Raw genomic sequence first — 7648 nt, forward strand, 5'->3', positions numbered from 1 at the left:
CCTCTCCTCAAGAGAACAAGGCATGAACAAGGTTAATGGAGAAAAAACAAAAAAAAAATTTGTGTGAAACAAAGGGGGAAAAGTTGCTGAATTGTCATTTTATAAACAACAGCAAATCTGCTTTTAATAAAATGAGTGCAGATAATTTCTCCTTTTAGTAATCCAAATTAGCAAATTCTTCTTAGGCAAAGTAAGACGTGATCTTCCCCAGAGATTTTGGAGCTACGACACCCCAACCCCTAGATTTCCTCAGAGCGGCCCTCGTCGGGTGGTGGGCACAGAACAACTCGGCCCCCGCCTGCGTTACACGTTGTGCTCCTAGGAATCTGCCTGTAAGGGAAGAATCCCACTGCTACACAAAGTTAGGAAGCTACCCATTGACCCTGTTCTCTGTGCTGCTTCTTAAAGCGAACATGCGTCTAGCCTCCATCCTGTTATGAAGACAAACGCAAACTTCGATGGTGACAAATTAGGATCTCGAGGGCTCCCTTCCTGGTATTCTGTAGGTCCTGCACACAGAGATCTATCGTGCATACATCACGTGCAAGAAATTTTGGAGCATTTGTGGATGATAGACATCTGAGACGTGGTTTTTGTCTTCAAAGGGATTGTGTTCTAGATGGAGAAACAAAGCAAAAACACATAAGAGAAAGGGTAAGAAGTCAAAATTCATGATCAAATACCAGGGCAGTGGTACACAAGGGCCGCAGAGGGTCCAGAGCAGAGAAAAAAGTCATCACCGGTTGAGGGTGGACAGCATTCAGGAAAGCTTCCTGGAGGAGGTGGAACTCCAAGTGAGACCCAAAGAACAGGTAAGGTCTGGAGAGGCAGGAGGCGGGGCGACGGGCATTCTGGGCGAGGACATCATCAACAAAGGCTCAGAGCAGGAATGGGGACAAGACCAGGCTGGCTTCAGCACAGGACTTGCTGTAGAGAAGGGGATGGATACGGGTGAACCAGAGGGCCCTAGGATTTCCTGTTAAGTGCAGATCCCCAGGCCCTTCGGCCTCCCAGAGCCCCTCATGATGCCCTCTGATGCCAATGCTGGGGTGCCCCTGGAGCTCTCTGATAAAGGGTGCTCAGTGATGACAGCAGTTTCCTCAGGAAGACCAATCTGGCGAGCAGAGCAAGAGATGCATTGCAAGGAAGAGACGCAGCAAGGAGGGAGATGCAGGGAGTCCTCGGCCCTCGTCTCCCCGTGAAAGGATAATGAACAGCAGCTGGGGGAACACGGGGGCGCTTGGGACTCCAGAGTCTCACCTGGGAGCTCAGGACCCACCAGGGGACCTTGAGAGGTAGAAGCAGAGTCGTTAGGATCACAGACTCGCGGCCAGGCTGCCTCGGTTTGTGTCCTGGACCTGCCACTCACTGCGAGCCCTGTTACCCTGCGCCTTGGCTTTCACATCTGTAAAACAAAAAATAGTAACAGTACACTCTTCGCAGAATTACTGAGGACTGAGTTAACACTTCTCAAGCACCTAAAACACTATTTTCAGTAAGTGTCCAAGGTTAGTGCTCAAAAGCGTGAGCTGTAAGTAAAGCCCATTACTATGCTGTGGCGCCAGCGTTCTCCCCAGGGTTCTCAGCAGGGAGGGGACACAGGTGTGACAGGGGCATCTCCAACCTCATGTAGTATAATAGCCTACCTTTCTCTGGAAACTGAGAGAAACTGAAAGTAGCTTGTCCTCATATAAGGACAGTCGGGATCTGCTTTTCCTCTAAGGAACGTGTGAAGAGAGAGAATGCCCTGGAGGGAACGGGCTGACGTCACAGTAAGAGGACAGTGCTGTTCAGCATAAGGAACAACGCAGTAAGGAGGGACCAAATTCAATAAGAGACTTGATAAACCAAGATGGAGAGAGCATGGCGGGACATCCATTCCTGTCCTTAAAACCCAAGAGAGGTGAGTTCCCATGGCTTAAAGGAGACTCTCTACCAGCAAGGGTTTGAAGACAGCCACATAAGATAATCCAGGTGGAAGGCAAGGAGAAAGAACAAGTAGGATGACAAAACGGAGCCAAGAAAGAGACTAAGAGAGACAGAAACCCTAATGGCCTATACACACATTCACCATACTCCAGGAGGATCTCCAATTTGACCAAACTTTCCAGCAACCACACACAAAAAACTTCTAATTCCATACCTGTAAAATTAAAACAAAACCACTGTTCCGGAGAACTCTGATCCTGGTACTAAGAAGTGTGGACGTTTCATGGCGCTGCTCTGAGTGTGCAAAGCAGTGGAGTGCCTGGCGAGGGCTGAGGGTGAGAGAGCGGCAAGCGCCGGTCAGCGAAGGGCCTCAGAACATGAGAAGGAGCTCTCAGGCTTTATCCTAGGACAGTGGGAGCCACTGAAGGTTTTATGGTATTTTTCGTTTCCTTAGTTTTTATACTCAATTTATTTTAAATAGTTCCAAGTAGAAGTAAATTGCAAACAAGTAAAGTGAAAGGATAATGAAATACACGCATACCTTTCACTTCAACAGTTGTCAACATTTTGCCTGTCACCAAGCAGGGGAGTGACATGATGACATTTGTATTTGAGAAAGATGCCTCTAGGTGCATTGGAGAGAATGACAGGAGTGGTGCACAACTGGGTACAAGGGTATAATTAGGTTGCAGCAAACCATTCATTCATTCATTCACTCAACAAATATTTCCTGAATCCTACCATGTGCCCTGCATTGTTCTTGGTGTTGTGATAAATAAAGCAGATGGAGTTCCTGTGCTCGTAGACCTCATGTCATTGGAGGGAAAGCAGACAAACAAATGCAGTGAACAAGAACATTTCAGAGTATAGTATCGAGACACACTGATGTGACAGAGGACTTGGGAGGCAGGGTCTAATTTAGAGTGGGTGGTCAGGGAGAGTCATGCTTGTGTTGCTGGAACAGCAAGAAAGTCAGGGTGGCTGGAGCAGCACGAGGGAGAGCATGGTAGGAGGTGAGACTGGACAGGAAAGGTGAGAAGAGATGACAGCTTGGACTAAGGTGGTGGCAGTGGAGATGGAGAGAAGCAGATCTGAGTGAGACGTAGGAGGGAGAGCCGAGAGGATTTGGTGATGGATCAAATGTGGGCTGGAGAGTGGCGGGTGTCAAGGATGACTCTCTGGCTTGAATTGAAGGATGATTTCTGGCTCGAATATCTAGGTGGACAAATGTGCCCTTCACTGAGACAGAGAAGAGGGGTAATAGGAAAAGCCCAGATCCCCAGGTGGCTCCTTCAGAGCCTTTTAACGTGAGGGCCTGGCAAAGTAAAGCCACTTTCAACACCAGCCCCAGTCAAGAAACCAACTGTCCATGCAGCTTCTGCATCAGACAGTTGCCCTGGGCAATTCCAAGTGACCCTCACCACCACTCCTAACCCTCCTAAGCTGGCACCAACCCACCTCCACCTCCAGTCACATAGAGAGCATGGAAGGACACTTCTGAGTCCAGCTTAACTCGCTTGGGCAGTGGAGGAGATAAAGGAGATGCCACAAGTACTTAACACAGCCTTGGGGGGAGGGTGGGAACACTGAGCTGACCCAGAGGAATACGGTACCCACAGTGATGTTTTTATCATGACAGCAGGAGGCCTCTGAAGCCATGCCAGTGTCTCACGCCATTCTGGGGCTGGCTCATCTCAATGCCCACTATTCTCATGTGGATGTGAGGGCTGAGATTTGACGAGAGCAGGATTTTGCTAGGAGGCAATACGGAGCCCTGGCTAGAGGAAAGTCTGGAATTAGAATGGTTATATCCTCATCTTGTGACTTTTGCATGGTGCACAGATTTATCAGAAAGGACATAAAAGGTCGCCTGTGAAGATAGCTGTGCTGGGGAGGAGGAAGACGCCCTAAAATGCAATCAGGACAGAAGAACAGGGTGGCTAGAGAAGCTTTTCGTTTCTGGAAATGACTCCTCCACTCTCCTTTGCCCGGTTTTTATCTATTTTCTGTCCTCGCTGCACCTTGTCCTGGAAGGGCATTTTTTCCCCCCACCGTCTACTTGGGGGCGGGGAAGGGACGGGCATGCAGGGTCATTGTCTGGGAATGAATCCTGGACAGCAGGAGGCCGCTGCTCTCGCTCCTCAGCCAGTCATCTGTCACCCAGCGACGGCAGCCGGCAGCCAGGCTGCAGACTGCCTAATGAAGACAGAGAGGTGGCTCCGGCCGTGCACAGGTGCCGCTTCCCCATTAACAGAGGTGACATTCCGAAACACTCCTCATTACAGAGCAGACATTGGACAGGTCTGGGACACATATTGATGGCAGCGGGGCCAGCCAGCCTCTGTCTCCAATCCCACCGCCCCTGAGTGAACCAGCAAGAGAGCCAAAAAGAAGAGCCATGAGTGTCAAACCCGCAGTCCCCTCACTTTGCAGAGAAAAATGAATTCTTGTCACTCGGCATTTAGAGCTTAGTCATTCTCTCCACTGCTTGCAGACCCAAGGGTCCCTAGCTTCAGACCCACCCAAACGTTGACCAGCTCCTGAACAGTCCCCAGCTCCTTCCTTCCTGGGAAGGGCCGATGGTGTGGATGGTTGTGAGAGGCTGGGGCGGGGGTCCTCACAGTCAGACCTGGATCTGGAACGTATGAAGTTTCGCTTCAGAAATGGAATGGGTCCAAGGTGTAGCCAGGAGGGGTGGAGGTAAGGTACGGAGAAGAACCTCTGGGCTGAGGGGGATCAGGGGCAGGGGCAGACGGACAGCTAGAAGTCGTGGAATCTCTTTTCCAGTGGACAGTAAGGACGGGACAGATCTCCATCTTGGCCGGGACGGGATGCGCGTTTCCCTTGAGAGAGGAGAGGCCTCCCCGTCACCTCTGGAGAGCCAGGAGTAGGAGATCAGGGCGGCGCCAAGGGTTTCCGCAGCTCGCGAAGCCACGCGCAAAGCGGCTGCCCCCTGGGGCACCGGCCTGCGCGCGCACCGCTCCGAGCCCGCCGGCTCCGCCGCACCCGCACCCCGCGAGCCCCTCTGCGCACGCGCACTCGGCCCGCCGCGCCCGCCCCGGATCCACAGCGGGGCGCCCCCGCCCCCGCTCGCTCGATTTTTAAACCCGCGGCAGACGGAAGTCGACTTAAAAATAACTATTTTGACAGTTCAGATGTAAATATGTGAGCGACGCGTGGGGCTGTTTTTCCTGCACACTTCCCCTCACCCCTGGCTCCCTACCCCAGCCCCAACCCTGCTGGGGCTGAGACGACGGGAGAGCGCCGCCTGCAGGATGCTCCCCAAAACGTAGCAGAGGGAAATGACTCGTCCTAGAGCGCTCAGATCGCTGGAGGGGGGGACAATCGGAAGGTAGAGGCGCCCCAGCTCACTTTCACCGCGCCACACTGCACTTGGGGGCAGGCCTATCCACCCGCTATTCTTGTGTTACCTGAGAAAGAAGAAGTTGTCTAGGACAGGTGAGCGAATTTAACACTTCCTGACATCCCCATGTCTATCTTCAGTTCCCTTAGGACTGTGTTTACTCAGTCTTCGTCCTGTACCCAACACTGCGCTAGAAGCAGCGCACTATGGGAGATGTGCAGAATCTCTTGCCGTTTGTAATTCTTTCAACTAAAGCTGTCAGTTAACTCCTTCGAACCCCTGCTTTGTGCCGGGCACCGAGCTAAGCAGGCGTCTCAGCATATGCTGTCTTATTTGAGCCTGGAAAAGACCTGCGGAATGGGCATCATTATCTGCATTTACGTATGGAACCCGGGGTCTAGGGAGACCTAGTCCGTTCTCCAGGCTGCCGCAGCGGAGAGAATTGAGATCAGAACCCAGGGCTCATGCTCCTCCCTCATGGCCAACTGAGAGGACCGCGGGGGGAGGCAGAGATACACCCACTCTACAGGAAGGGAAACCGAGGTCCAAAGATACACAAGGCGGCCTGTCTGGCCATCAACAAGCATGTTAGCTGGGGCAGAGGCAGGACAAAAACACAGCAGCTTTAAGACTGCCAGTCCATGCCTCTGTCCCCAACCTTCTGGACTCAGGCAGTGATGGGTCACGATGGGACATCAAATGATGTCTTTGAGATTTCCTGTGTCTTTGGAAGGAGGGTAGGGGAAAAGGTAGCTGGAGAGAGAAAGGAAGAGGAAGGGAAAAGGAGGGAGGAGGTCTGGAGAGTGAAGGAGCTTAAGCATGGTAGACTGCAGAGCCTGCGGGACAGAGCGGGAAGCTGTCAGAGCTCCCAGCTGCCCGCTTCTTTGTTGCCTTTCCCCACCAGGTGGTGCCCCCCACGCCCGCCAGATGTCCACTGATGCTCTCACGCTTTTCCTTCCATGCTAATGAAACCCGCCGGGGAGGGAATCTGCTGTAGTCATTGATGCTGTGGGGCGAGTGCCTGGTCACTGCCCAGTGCTCCCCTCTCTCCTGGATTACAGCCCCCCAGGGGATCGAAGCCTAAAGTAAAAGAGACGAGGCTCGAATGAAATTTCAGGCATCAAACTCCTGGAGAGGAGAGGAATTTGGAGCAAGAGCCCACCTGTGACAGAAGAGGCTACATAAAGCGCCTGCTTGCAAGGTCACTGCTGGCTCTGTCTGCGTGTTCCTGGGCAGATGTCTGTAGATGATGCAAAGAGAAGCGAGGGGTCCCGGGGTCTGTGCTTGGAACACTTTCCTTTCCATCCTTTGAGGCTGGACTCAAATTCCTCCTCCTCTGTTAAACATTCCCTGACCGTGCCCCTCTCCAGTTATGCTCTCTCAGGCCCCTGGAGCCTCAAAGCACTTTGCTTGTACTCTCCCTAAGGCATCTTGCATCCTTCGAGCCTTGGCACGTTGCCTTTCATTAGCTTGTGAGTTCTTCGGAGGGCAGGGCAGTGTCTGATTTCCCCGCGCTTCTCCCGCAGCTCCTCCCCAGGGCTTTGCAGTCAGGGCTCACTGTTGATTGAATGGATTGAGTAGACGGCAGCACACAGCACACATTTCCCCACACGAGGGTAAGGCCTGGGATGCTGACAGCACAAGGGCTAGGGGCAGGCATCCCAGCGGACGCCAGAGCACTCAACAAGCACTTCTGGAGTGCTTCTGTGCTAGGCATCATGGTGGCTTACCCAGCAGAAGGGGCGGCTGCGTGTGACCCGTTAGCCTTGTCCTGCCCCAAACCACTCCCTGCCTTACAGGAGGCTGGCTTTGGGATTAGACCTGGTGGCTCCAGCTCTCTGGCCCGTCTCAGGGCCCCTCACTTCAGTGATAATTTGGAATCTCTGTCCCTCCAATCAAAGTGGGGTTGTGATATAACAATTCTTTTTAAAACTAGTTTTATTGAGGGGCTGGCCCGGTGGCACAGTGGTTAAATTCGCACATTCTGCTTTAGTGGCCAGGGATTTGCTGGTTCAGATCCTGGGTGCGGACTTAGACACTGCTTGTCAAGCCATGCTGAGACAGGCGTCCCACATATAAAGTAGAGGAAGTTGGGCACAGACGTTAGCTCAGGGCCAGTCTTCCTCAGCAAAAAGAGGAGGATTGGCAGCAGATGTTAGCTCAGGGCTAATCTTCCTCAAAAAAAAATAAAATAGTTTTATTGATATATAATTCACATATCATATGATATAATAATTCTTGTTCTTAATACTATGCAATCTTATAGCATCTTTCTCTCCTTGTAAGTCTCAAAATTCCCATTTGTTCTTCCTGAGAAGCCCAGCTGAAGGTCTTTACTCTTTCTGTAAAAGATAA

At 51.9% G+C, this 7648-nt stretch overlaps 1 protein-coding gene across 1 annotated transcript in view; it reads right to left on the reverse strand.

The window, feature by feature from the left end:
• LEMD1 (LEM domain containing 1) overlaps positions 1–7648 on the reverse strand; it is a 59975-nt gene that overhangs the window by 30720 nt on the left and 21607 nt on the right. The gene's annotated exons all lie outside the window — the stretch shown is intronic.

Source organism: Equus przewalskii, chromosome 23 (genome assembly GCF_037783145.1).
Source record: "Equus przewalskii isolate Varuska chromosome 23, EquPr2, whole genome shotgun sequence".
Classification (NCBI taxonomy): Eukaryota; Metazoa; Chordata; class Mammalia; order Perissodactyla; family Equidae; genus Equus; species Equus przewalskii.